Genomic DNA, 14,618 nt, shown 5'->3' with positions numbered 1-14,618 from the left:
TTTCGCCTTAATTTTTGCTTTAGCTGTAGAACCATTGGCTAATAATATTAGGAGTAACATGCATATAAAAGGTTATAATCTTAATAGTGACCTGTCCCCAAAGATTCAATTATTCTCTGATGATCTACTACTAACTAGTGGGGACATTGAAACATCTTTGGATCACCTATATAATACTCTAGACTTATTTGAAAATCTGTCAGGATTAAAATTTGACCATAACAAAACCCAGACTCTCTTAATAAATAAAAATGCAACAATCAAAATGAGAAGTTATAAACACTTTAACTGGGATATTAAACAAATTAAATACTTAGGTGTATACATTAATTTGAATCTTAAGGAAACAGTCTCTATAAACTATATTATTTAACAAACTCAATCACTAATCTCATAGATAACTGGACTAAACTCTGTTTTACCTCTGAAGACAGACTAATGCTAGTCTAAATGATACTATTACCCAAAATCCTTTACATCAACCAGTCTCTCATTATTCCCCTGCCTAAGAAAATTTCAAAAAAAGACAAATAATATTCTATTAAAATTTCTCTGACACCCCCAAAAACCCTTGATATATTTGCAAAGACACATTGCAAGTTGGGAAAAAGGAGGGATTAGCTTCCCCAGTATTGCCTTTTATATAAATGCTGCTATCTTTAATATAATTTTCTATGGTTAAATCTCTCATATAATTCATATTGGAAACTAATACATGATAAAATGTTTTTAACCAATAACAAAAAGCGAATTGACCCTCTCATTACAATACATAGCAATGTCTTCATATGGCCATTAAAAATATACATACAAGATAAAAAGAAATTAAAATCATGCCCCTTCATTAACCTAATACTAACAACTTTTAAGAGATTTACTCAATCCAACCAGTTAGATAAAAACTTATTAATACCTCTTTTTCCAATTGCCTACACTAACGACTGCTTAATCTCCTTTGATATTAATAAAATGCTTGAATTCAAAGGTAGTAACTTATTATGCTGGAATCAATTTATGTCCACTAATAAAATTCATCCAGCTAACTATTTAATTGCCAGAAATAGCCTACATAATAATAACTGGATTGACATACAAATATGCAGAGAATTCATTTATAACAAAATTATATTTTCTTTGCAAACCCATGGAAATAACATACCCAAAACACTAGAACTAATATCTAATATAATCAGTGCTTCTTTGAAAGACACTTCATTTATATCCTTAGTCTATAAAGCTATTACATCTGATTTTAGTGGGTTCAGGCACCTAGGCGGTGCGACAACTGGATGTGGACACATGGCAGGTTAGCAGTTTAGCTGCAGAGACAAATGCCTGCAGATAATTCCCTGTGGGAATAGAGGAACCACCTGCACCCTAACCACAGGTGGGAGACACAACCCCCCCCTTAGTGATACACTCTGCACCCCCCTAGAAGCCACCATGTATAACTGTCAGTGGAACATGTGCCTGGCATAGGATGCCAAGTGGGCATGAAAGTGGTAGTGTGAAATTTGTGTGCTGTGGGCAAAGCCTTTATTAACACAATATGTAAAGTGATGTGTGCAGTGCTTGGTGCATAGTAAACCTAGATACAATCACAACTTGTAGAAATGTGCCACAGCAAGGAGAAAATCCTGAACATCACTGTAGTCACACTTATGTTGCAAGATGTGCTTTAGATGATACTCCCTTACAACAATAGACTTCCTACGTGGTGTCACAGGCAACCCTCTCAAAAGAGACTCCCATCGGGTATCTGTCAAGTTCTGTTCCTGTTGCAGAACAGACAGAAGGTTGGATAACTGCACAGCAGGGTGTCCCAGTAACACCTTCAGCTGACGATGCCATGCCTCTATCTGGTTATTAGTCCGTGGGAAGTCCATGTCAGAGACATCACACACATCCCAAAACCTGAAAGGGTAGGACAATGGCAGTCGTTGCTGTGCAGAGCAGCGGGATGCATACTTGCATGGTCGGCCTCACACATAATAATGATCCAGAAATATGCCAATAGGCTGTGCACAGTCTGGTAAAGTAGCCATGATGTCCAGAAATGTAGGGACAACATCCTCCACTGGTAAGAATGCCAATGTGATTAACTTGTGGATGGCAATTGAGAAAGCAGTGTCCATACCATAGAGGGCCACAAGGTGGTGATGCTGGATCTGGCACCAAATGATCTGTGTGAAATGGAAAAGGCACCCCTTCAGAATACTCTTAGGGAATGCCTTACGGCTGGCACAGATCGCTGCCTTCTCAAAATCAGTCATAATATACTGTGGAGCCAAGGTGCATCCCTGTTCTGCGGCCATACCCTTCAGTATCTCCCACATATTGTTGTATGCAGACTCTGACTTCCTTGTCATGAGACAGTACACCAGGGGGACAATCCTTGTTGAGGTGGGGGTGCCAATACATCCATGTAATGTATACAGCTGGCGACATATATCAGCCCATGTAGGGAAGGTGCCATCCCTAAGAATGATGTCAGATCTGCACAGATCAGTTATATTCTGTGACATTGTAAGTAGAGCCAAGAAATCAGTCCTATCCATATCAGACCTTCTACAGAGGATAAAGCTGTCACTATGGAGTGGATAGTGGCTGAAATCAATATCCGTGAGTGTTACTGGAGGTGTGGTCATGGATGTCCGTGCCTTCTGCCATACCTTGGTTATGCTATGATGCAGGGTGGTATGGCAAGGCATCTCTTGTAGTACATTGTCATCCGCTGTGCCTAGGACACTCTGCATTACCAGGCTTGGCAAGTCATTGCCGGTTACTGCCCTCTGCCGCAGTTCTGCTCGCAGTGTAGCCACTTGGGCTATTGTTGCATTTGGGCTGTGCTGGTATGGCAGTGATTTAAGCAGTTCTTCCCCCTCATCCTGATGAACAGTGATGGCACGACCTCTGCAGGCCTTTACTCTCTGCTCGGTACATGCCCAGTACCGTTTAGGTGGTGCTTCACACTCCAAATGGTATAGGTATCCCTCCACTACCAGCACTGGTTTGCCCCACTGGCTGGGCACTGTGCTGTATCTGTTGCCAAGCTGACCAGGGCTATACAGGTACATAGACTCCATCATGGTAACACCACTTGTTGATGGCCTCTCAGTATCCATCACGGCCAGTGTAGCTGGGTACAGGATGTAGACACGACACTGGTACAAGTCACTATCAGATATTAGAATAGATGCTGTACACTGCCTTATGTTGTACCCTGTGAAGTAGCGCTGCCTGCCACAGTTCCCCGTGCAGCTGTCTGTACTCCACCTTGCTCTGACTACCTGTTCAGCTAAGGATTCACTATGTGCAGTTCACACAGCCATGGGGCTGACAAGTGCTTGTAGTCTGGTAGGCATCTACACAGCTTGCTTGCAACACAATTTCTATGTGTACTGAACAGGTCCCCTTTAACTCCCAGCTGTTGCTGCTGGCCAGTCAGGGTGTGGGGCCTAGACTCAGTTTCAGTTACAGAGGTTACATAGGGAGGTTACTCTGTGTTGCACCCTTGTCTGCCTTCACGGGCCTGCATACTTGTGTACCCCAGCTGCAGCAAATAATGGATGGGTTTGGCAGCCCCTGCAATACACACATGCTGCTGTGGACTAGGTGGAGGGTTGCTACCCCTGCGTGACAGTGTTCCCCTACTACAATGTTTATTCCGTGCTGTTGGCTTGGTAGTCTGTGCTTGCCTGAGTTGCCATGTTCCCACCTGCCATTGCACTAGGGGGGCTCTGGCAGGACAGTTGCTGTCTGTTGCAGGCATGCCTCTCCATAACTATGGTTTAAGCATGTAATGGAACCATTCCCAACAGTGGTACTCACAGAGACACTGTGTCCATCATGCTGTGACATGCTTGGTTGGTGTTACACCAACAGGTGTTGTGGCAGCATGTACTTTCTGAGGGGTATGAAGTCTGAAACTCATCTGTCTGTTCCACTACACTGCTGGATGTCTACATATGTGTGGTATTTAGACTACACATATTCTACACAGCTCAGGGCTGTCTGTGCTGTTATATAATGTTAGAATGTATTGGCAGGGACTTGCTGTCTAGAAAATGCTCATGTACATATGCTCTGCTGCAGCTGCAGCTATTATGGATTTTACTATTTGCTTCCTGGGAATGTTTAGTGTGTGTGTTTGTGAGGACTTGTGGAGATCTACAGGTATGTTGCTTTTCTTTTCATGTTAAATGTATTTTTGTGCTTTGTGTGGACATGTGGAGTGCTTGAGGTATGATACTTTTATTTGCATTCATGTGGTTTTACTTGTTGTTGGCTTTGCATGGCTGTTTCCACTGTCTGTTTGCAGCCTGCATAGCTGCTTTAGGGGTTGTCTCCGTTTGTTTGTTTTCCCACCGATGTGGGTTGTTTTAATGGCGTATCTCCCTTTCAGCCACACCACTCTATGGTCTAGCAGTGCTGCAGCCTTCTAGTTTCAGCATTGTAGCTCGTGGGCATTCGTCTCGTGATCTACATGCCAGAACCCGATTTTAGTTTTATAAATGCCTCCTATTTGGAGTACTCTGCTACAATAAGTTATATATATGCTACATTAAGTTATAAACTAAAAGCATATTCTGCAATTATCATAACTTGTAACTACATCACCAAGCTCTGCTTCCAATTTGATATCTCTTACTTTTAATTGTCTGTCCATGAGAATTGTGAGTCCCTATTAGGGAACACTACTAACCCATTGTATATAATCACTTTGTTTTTATAATTGTTTGCTAACTTCTGTGTAATCTATATAAGTTTGTCTATGTGGAGCTTTTCTCCCCGGGCCTCCGCTGAAAATGGACATGTATCCAGTCGGACTATCCCAGTAAACAAATGTAAAATAAATAAATAATAAATAAAAAATAAAGAAGAATTTGCTACTAACAATAAGAAACTTATCTTAAAATCAATAGAAAAAATATCAATCTCTCCCTACTGGAAGATATACACTTGGAAATTTCTTCACAGATGCTATTTCACACCACAAAGAATTGCAAAAATGTACAAAAAGTGATATGAAAAGCTAGAGATGTAAATCAGCTGATGCTCACTGGTATCATTTGATTGTTGCATGTACAAGGTCATCTCAATTTTGGAAGGAATTTGAATATTTCTGTAAGGCCATATGGAATGATAATTGTACAATTTACAACTCTCTCATTTTATTAAATGTACCAATACCAGAGGTTATACCTAAAACTCAAATACATTTACTATGGTCAATTCTTAATAAAAAACAAAAAAAACAAAGAAACACACCAAGCCAGCAGGAATTGTAGTTGGCGCTTTTGTTTACTTCATAAGCAAACTTCATCAGACAGTTAAAAACCACAAGTCATTTAAATATCCCTCCAAAAAGACCAATTAAACACTTAATTACATACTCAAATTGTCCTTAAAGGAACATACACACAAAATTGTTCATGCTATATAAAAATCAGTACATAAACATCAAAGTGTATACAGCAAGCTAAAATACATCCATAAATTGAATTAATAATCATCTAAAACAGGATTTCAATTTTAACATACATTTTATAGATAAATTATCATTCAGCCCAGGAAGGGAATGTGCATTAAACTTCAATTGCCAAATCAGTTCCCTTTCATCTAATTTCAGGGCTATAGGACCACTTATATTATATTTATCCAACACTTGATCAATGACAAAAAATAGAAATGCATGTGACGGAAACTGATTTACATGCCTAGCCAAAGCATTATTCAAATTCAGCTTCCTAATGATGTACAAATGCTCATAGATGAGCTGTTTCAGGCATCTTTCTGTCCTTCCAATATAAAATGCAGGACATGCTTGATATACCGCCATGTACACAACATTATTAGATGAACAGTTATATCTGTCCTTAAGCTGGTATACTCTCCCATACATCTCAAAGGGATCAGTAACTTTAATAAATTTACAAAAATGACAGAAACCACATTTTGACATACCACCAAGAATATTAATTCCATGATTACTTTCCAAGGCATTTTTGAGGTTACTACCCTTCCTAAAAATAACATCAGGTTTCTCTCTAATCCTATTATTAATCAATGTGTCCTCCCTCAGAAAACACCAATTCTTATTAATAATATACCTGAGGTCATCAGCATCAAGTGAGAATGTAGTAATAAATCCACTATATCGGACATCCTCACTCAAATTAGGTTCAAGAGACAATTCACCTGCACCTAAAACAGAAGTGACCATACCATCTTCCAATAAATTAATCTGTTCAATAAAAGGGGCATCTCGAACTAGTGAGGCAGTATGCAAAAGGGGTTTAAAAGATCCTCTCTTTCTTTTAATACTAACCTCAGCACAAACCTCATTCACCAAGGGGAGTGGGAAACCCCTTTTCACAAACATCTCTGTTAATAAATTACATTCAAGAATGAAGTCAGCCTCATCTGTAACCATTCTGGATGCCCTAACAAACTACCCTTTTACAACAGCCTTCTTTTGATGGTAGGGATGAGCACTAGACCAGTGCAAAAAAGCATTGGAATAAGTGGCCTTTCTAAAAAGGGTTTAAGGCAGTGGTGGTTTCCAACTGGGCTAACTAGGGATTCGCCTCTTCATGTAGATTTACTCAAGCTGTTTGATAAACAGAGTTGTGAATTTATCCAGTTGTTGATTAAGGATTATTCAGCACAAGTGGAATCTTTAAAGCCGGAACTCACTCGGCTTGATACTGACATTCAGTATGACAAGGACTATGGCAGATACAAATTTGATTACTGTCGTATTTTTTCCAGTATTGACAGTTCACTTTGCAAATTGAATGAGACTAAAATTAAAAAACTAGCAAGGGATGCACAAGATTACGGTAATGGGGTTGCATATCCTTCGCCACCTGGTGTGATTAATTATTCAGCTTCTTCTCTTCCGGAACTGGATCCACTAGCCCATGGGAATGTAACTAGTGAGAGCAGTGAACAGGCTAGTGGGGCTCCTTCTAATTTCACTTTGAATTCCCCTGTTAGACAGAGCGAATGGAACCAGAACAGGCAGGTTCAAAAATAGACAAGTGCAGCAAGTTCGTGAAGCTCGCCCTCAGCAGCCTGTCATTCAACAGGATTTTCGGATGAACAATGTGAACAACCAGACTTACCAGCAAGGTGGTGTGTCTCGGAAGCAGTGGAAGAAAAGATCGAACAAATGGGGGAGGAGGTAACTTTTTTGCCTTCCCTTGAAAGTTGTCATACTGGGGCAGTTAATACAAAACTGGTCAGTATTGTTTGTAATCAATATGGGGACTTTAAAATCTATAATTACACTGATTTTATGCCTACCAAAGTGCTGGTTGAATTGCTGGCCCGTGGATTAACTTTTGTTCCCTCGGCTCAGGTGGATCTGGCTAGAACTTTAATAGATTTGAAAATGTTTACACGTAAGTTGAATCTAAATGTATTGTTTGGTAACAACAGTAATTTGACCAGTGAGTTTAGAGTCGCAAGTGTATTTAATCCTCCTCTTAATAATACTATCCAGTTATTTGAGAGAGTTTATGAAAATGATATACAGTGTCTTAATTATAAACCTAACCCTTCTTTGTATAACACCACTGTTAGTGAAAAGGATGCCCTTTCTTTGTTAAGAACTAAGGGTATTCGGGTTTTAAAACCTGATAAGGGGGGGTGGCCTTATATTTATGACCTTGGATGATTATAACACTCCCATGAAGAAATTACTAGCATGTGAGGCTTATGAGAAAGTGTCCCGGAATGAGATGAATGGGGCTTGTCAACGGTTTCAAGGGTTTATTAGGGACTTATTTATAGAAGCTTCTATAGATATTGATTTATTGAATTACTTGTCTGTTTCTAGTCCCATTACTCCTGTGATTTTTGGACTGCCAAAAATACATAAGGATATGGAAAATCCTCCTATTCGCCCCATTGTGGATGGTAGGCAGTCCTTTACATTTGGATGTGCAAAGTATTTGAATACCAAGTTAAAGAAACATCTGGAAGGGGAACAGCATATTTGCCGTGATTCCTGGGCATTTCTTTCAGCTATGAACAGCTTGAAATGTCAAGCTGATTATGACTTCTTGACAGTTGATGTCAAGGAATTATATACGGTCATACCTCAGGAAACTGGTTTAGTTTGGGTTAGGGATTTCCTTACTAGCAAAGGTGTGGATGGTAGGGAAATTGAGACATTGGTGTACATCTTGGAATTAGTCCTGATGAATAATTATTTTATTTTTAATGGGGATTATTACTTGCAAAATACTGGGGTAGCAATGGGTTCTCCTTGTGGAGCTACTTTTGCAAACATAGTTATGACCCATTGGGAAAAGGAGTTCCTGTTTAAGGATGCCCTGTTTAAGAATAATGTCATCTGGTATACACGCTATCTGGATGATATTTTTATGGTCTGGAAGGGTGGTTTAGAATTAGCGGAGGTTTTGTTTGAACATATGAATAATTTCACTGAATTTTTAAAGTTTACGTTTCAGTTTAAAGTGGACTCTGTTTCCTACTTGGACATCGCACTAAGTAAGGATTTAGTTAATGAAAGATTTACCTCCAAGATTTTTAGAAAGGCCACTTATTCCAATGCTTTTTTGCACTGGTCTAGTGCTCATCCCTACCATCAAAAGAAGGCTGTTGTAAAAGGGCAGCTTTTTAGGGCATCCAGAATGGTTACAGATGAGGCTGACTTCATTCTTGAATGTAATTTATTAACAGAGATATTTGTGAAAAGGCGTTACCCACTCCCCTTGGTGAATGAGGTTTGTGCTGAGGTTAGTATTAAAAGAAAGAGAGGGTCTTTTAAACCCCTTTTGCATACTGCCTCACCAGTTCAAGATGCCCCTTTTATTGAACAGATTAATTTATTGGACGATGGTATTGTCACTTCTGTTTTAGATGCGGGTGAATTGTCTCTTGAACCTAATTTGAGTGAGGATGTCTGATATAGTGGATTTATTACTACATTCTCACTTGATGCTGATGACCTCAGGTATATATGATGATGATGATGATGGTGTTTTCTGTGGGAGGACGCATTGATTAATAATAGGATTAGAGAGAAACCTGATGTTATTTTTAGGAAGGGTAGTAATCTCAAAAATGCCTTGGAAAGTAATCATGGAATTAATATTCTTGGTGGTATGTCAAAATGTGATTTCTGTCATTTTTTTTAATTTATTAAAGTTACTGATTCCTTTGAGATGTATGGGTGAGTATACCAGCTTAAGGACAGATATAACTGTTCATCTACGAATGTTGTGTACATGGCAGTATGTCAAGCATGCCCTGCATTTTATATTGGAAGGGCAGAAAGATGCCTGAAACAGCGCATCTATGGGCATTTGTACAACATTAGGAAGCTGAATTTGAATAATGCCTTGGCTAGGCATGTAAATCAGTTTCCGTCACATGCATTTCTATTTTTTGTCATTGATCAAGTGTTGGATAAATATAATAGAAGTGGTCCTATAGCCCTGAAATTAGATGAAAGGGAACTGATTTGGCAATTGAAGTCTAATGCACATTCCCTTCCTGGACTGAATGATAATTAATCTATAAAATGTATGTTAAAATTGAAATCCTGTTTTAGATTATTATTAATTCAATTTATGGATGTATTTTAGCTTGCTGTATACACTTTGATGTTTATGTACTGATTTTTATATAGCATGAACAATTTTGTGTGTATGTTCCTTTAAGGACAATTTGAGTATTTAATTAATTGTTTAATTGGTCTTTTTGTAGGGATATTTAAATGACTTGTGGTTTTTAACTGTTGTCTGATTAAGTTTGCTTATGAAGTAAATGAAAGCGCTAACTACAATTCCTGCTGGCTTGGTGTGTTTCTTTGTTTTTTTGTTTTTTATTAGCTTATATGGTCAATTCTTGCAGTTGCAAGAAAAGTTGTAACAAAATATTGGAAAAACAGTTCTCCTCTTTCTTTTAAAAATTAACTTATTTATTTAACCACAGCCTTATGTGAAAATGAAATATCTAGCATAAAGCGCAAAACAAAAAACCTAACATACAAGTTAATTTCTTGGGAAAAGTTATACTTATTATTGCAAATTTTTTATGTGATTTCCTGGATGTACATAAAAGCCTAAGTTTATTATGGACTCTGTATATAGTTTGTTTTTAGTTATGATTGTAAATACGTTATTATTGTTATTGTTCTTATTAAAACTAAAAAACATTTGTGAAAAAAGAAGTTAGGGAAGAATTAAACTATGGTGGCATTTCAAATACTGCTTTGCATTTGTGTATATATTGCTTATGTTGGTCCTACTAGTGATTAGCACAGAGGTAAGATTAACTCATCAGTTCTGAGATCAATTGTGTTAAGCCCCATAAGTAATAATGTCCAAGTCATGGCTATAGAGAAGTATACATTACAAATATGAATATGAAGATCCATATATGAATACAGTTACTATGAATTGAACTGGGAATTTGAACAGACATACCTGATACTTACGTAGTTCTGTGTACTATTAGGATTTATTCAGCTAGGTGAGAAGAACCCTCTGGTTGGCAGAAAAGCATGAGTCCTCAGTAAAAAAGCATAACAAAAACCTAACAAAATTCTACATGGTCACAGAAGCTGTCCGTAAGCAGAATAACCTCTATAATGTAGGAGTCAGGTCAATGGATATCTTCCTCAGCTGACAATTGACACTGACCACAATAGCACTAGAACAATAGGAATGGTTCAGATTAAGTCTGCTAATGCCTGATGTTTTTCCTGTGTCTGCCTTTTGCTGTGTGGCTCTCTAGTGTTGTAGATGCTTCCCTGATTTCCTCATATACCCTGCAGCGATGCAGGACTTTGCACATTTTTCCATTGGATTTTACTACAGCCTTTTTCATTAACTTATCAGCCCTTCCATAACCTCCTGCTATGTTGGACAATGCAGTGCCATATGTGGAGTCTTCTGGGAACAGACCAGACTAGTAATAATACATTTTGGTTACAACTGGAAAACTGGCCCAAGTCTGTGCTGCAATGTGTGAATAACAAAATCCAGTTTACATTATCAGACATTTAGCTCAGTCCTTATGCAGAATACATGTGGATACAATGTATTGGCCACTGATGCATAAGCTACTTATAACACAATTAGGGTAAAGTCTAAGAGTTATTTAGAAGTTAACATAAAAATGCCTTCATTATTAAATATTTATGAGATTATCACTACAAATCCAAGTTATTTGTTATGGTATAGCACAATTATGTTCAATTTCTACAAATATAAGGTTATCATTTCTACAGCTTCACTCCTGTCATTTCCTATCAGTTCTTGTTCTTGATGAAATATCCAACAGAGTTTAGTTTCTTTATAATTTTCCTTGTGATTACATTGTTAATTCCTCTTTATTGGAGGAAAAATTTAGTACATACAGAATAATGCCCTTGTGGTCCAAATTCTTATCCAACCTCATGCAATGGGATCATTAGATGCATATACTATGTTCATCTCTACCATCCTATCATATTCAGACATAATAGCTAAGAAAACAATCAAGGTCAAAGCTGACTGACTGACAATACCAGTCCATCTTCTTCCCCCAACCCCCCCAAGGGAAACAAGTAGTTATAGTTTTAAACAAATTCCTTTGTGTTTGTACATTGTTACATTTTCACTACAATTCCTAGTTTTTGATTGTCATTTTACATACTGAATGATCATTTTTTAACAATTCCTTTTCAGTAATTGCTTTCATTATTACTTTAACTTGTGCTATAGTATATGTTTTCCTCAGCTTAGTATCTTTTTTATTTGCTACTGTCATTAACAATGACATCTGTGCAGGCACATGTCTAGATTTTTATCTCTTGGCCAGAATAATAATAATAATAATAATAATAATAATAATAATAATAATGATGATGATGATGATGATGATGATGATGATGATAATTATAATAGTAATTCTTTGATATGGCAATCCTTATAAAAATATTCTCTACTATCTTAGTGAGCTGTCCTTCATACTAATATTGTTCTGTAGAGTCCAAAAATATGCTCCCAGGTACTTTGTTCTCCTTTTCTCCTTGGTTACATATCCAAAAACTCCCTATAGTCTGTGAGAACATTTCATTAATACTGTCTGGTGTAGCACTTCTAGGTAAAAATATAAAATCTTTGCAATTTTCTGGCATATATTGGCACTATGACAATTTCTGCCCAAACCCTTACATTTATAGACTGGACCACCATTCTGTTCCAGCTTTGTATTGCTAGTCTATCAGTATGGTTATATAGCTTTAAAAATGCCTCGTATAATTTACTAGTTATCTTTTAATGCATTACAGACAGAGATCTAGCCTTGATTAAAAATTTCACTATTCACAGCTCAGATGTTTGCTCCAGGTATGTTTTCATTTTCTAAAAAGACACACAAAATAGCTTCTTCCACTGAAAATTTAATGAACGATCTGGTACTTCGGCAATTCGCCTTCAAAGGATCACAGTTCAATTTCAGCATCAACCTTATATACCATTTAAACAATCAATTATTCAATTAATCAAGTGATGCAATCTCTATTAAGAAAAATTTCACCTTAAAGTGATCTCAAAAACAAAATATATGCATGCTTTCAAGATATTTTAAACAGACTTCATTTGAAACAATTAAATCCAACAATAATTATAAAAGCTTATGAAAGTTGAAATAAATATTATTATAATACATAAATAAATAAATATATAAATTCATAAACATATGAAATAAATATAAATATATAAATAAATATACTTAATATTTAATGTTTGAATATATTATAAAGCCAGTTCCTGATTCAACCCATAAGGCTTCAAAGTGTTGAATTTAATAATCATTCTAGTCTCCAGTTCCAAAAGTTTACCTACAACATAATCTCCTCTGGAAATAAAAGGTCTTCCTAGTACACTGAATGTCAAACTATCACCACACCCCCCATGATGATCAATAAAATGCTTTGCCACAGGACTGGAAAGGTTGACATTTCTTTTATCCTTAAGATGTTCAAGCACCCTGATTCTGACCATTCTTTTGGTTTGTCCAACATACCAAACATTTGAACAAGAGCACCCCAAAATATACACTACACATGTGGACCTGCAGTTAAAATATTCCCTAGGAATATGTTTGATATTGTTAAAACTATCTACATTCAAAACCCTAGAACATACACTACAAGATCCACATGCAAAGGTGCCTGTTCTGCTAGAAATTATATGACCGTTTTGTGTGGATTTAAAATTAAAATTCAAAATTTCTTTTAAATTCTTTCCCCTTTTAAAAGAAAAATTAACAGTATTAGGAAATAACTCGCCAATTACTTCATCCTGACAAATTAAATACCAAAATTTTCTAATGGTAGAAGTCATTATTTTATGAAAAGGGGTGAATTTCATTACAAAAAATACTTTCTCAACATCAATTTTCTCAGCAACATTATTGGTGACCAAATGTTTGGTATGTTCTACAAGACTAGGAGCCCTAATATGCTCACTTGCCTGTCCATCACGACACCGTAATAAGTGATTGTAATCATATCCCCTTTCCAACAACCTGGAAAATACTATGTTCAATTCCTTATCCAGCTCTTCTTTAACACTCGTGTGACTACGGATTCTTTGAAACTCCCCTGAAGGCAAAGCATTAATCAAATGCTGGGGATGCATACTGGTGGAATGTAAAAACATGTTAACTGATGTTTGTTTCCTATAAGGTCTGAAATGTATTTTGTTATCTATTTCAGAAAAGGTTAAGTCAAGAAAATTAATCTCACTCCTATTGAGCTCATAAGAAAATTGTAACTTATGTTCATTATCATTCAGTATAGTAAAAAAATCTAAAAACTCGCAAATTTCCCCTTTACAGATGAAAATTAAATCATCTTATACATAATCACATTTTTGAAAAATTCACTCGAATATATGAATTTTCTTTAAAAAAAAATCCATATAAATAATGGCATATGATGGCACATATGCCGCACCCATTGCAGTGCCTTTGATTTGTAAGAAGAATTCATTATTAAAACAAAAATAGCTGTGTGTAAGACAAAATTCCAACAAATAAACCAAAAAGGAAGTTCTAGGACCTTCACCCAACATATGTTGGACGGATTCAAGTCCCCACTGTTTGTCAATATTGGTGTAGAGGGATTTAACATCAATAGTGACCCAGTAATACTCATTGTTCCATTCTAAGCCGGAAATGTGATTAATTAAATCCTGTGTATTCTTAATATGAGCCACTACTCTCTTCAAATAATCCTTCAACTGAAAATCCAATAACAAATTAACATTTTCAAGAAAAGAACCAATCCCAGATATGATGGGCCTACCTGGGGGTTCTAACAAATTTTTGTGAACTTTGGGTAAAGCATATAAAATAGGCACAGTAGGTTGACGTATATACAATTTTTTAACATTGTTCTGCGACAAAAACCCCAAACGTCCACCTTTTTCCAAAATGATTAACAATTCACTGTTATATGTCAGAGTAGGATCATTATCCAGCCTCTTATATTCATCAGAATTTGACAACAACTTCCCCACCATGGAACAATAATTTATTTTGTCCATGATTACCCAATTTCCGCCTTTATCAGCACATTTAAATAT

The sequence above is a fragment of the Protopterus annectens genome, chromosome 2.part1, assembly GCF_019279795.1.
Source record: "Protopterus annectens isolate FY-2018-M chromosome 2.part1, PAN1.0, whole genome shotgun sequence".
NCBI lineage: Eukaryota > Metazoa > Chordata > Ceratodontiformes > Protopteridae > Protopterus > Protopterus annectens.
Note: the sequence above shows the minus strand (reverse complement) of the source record.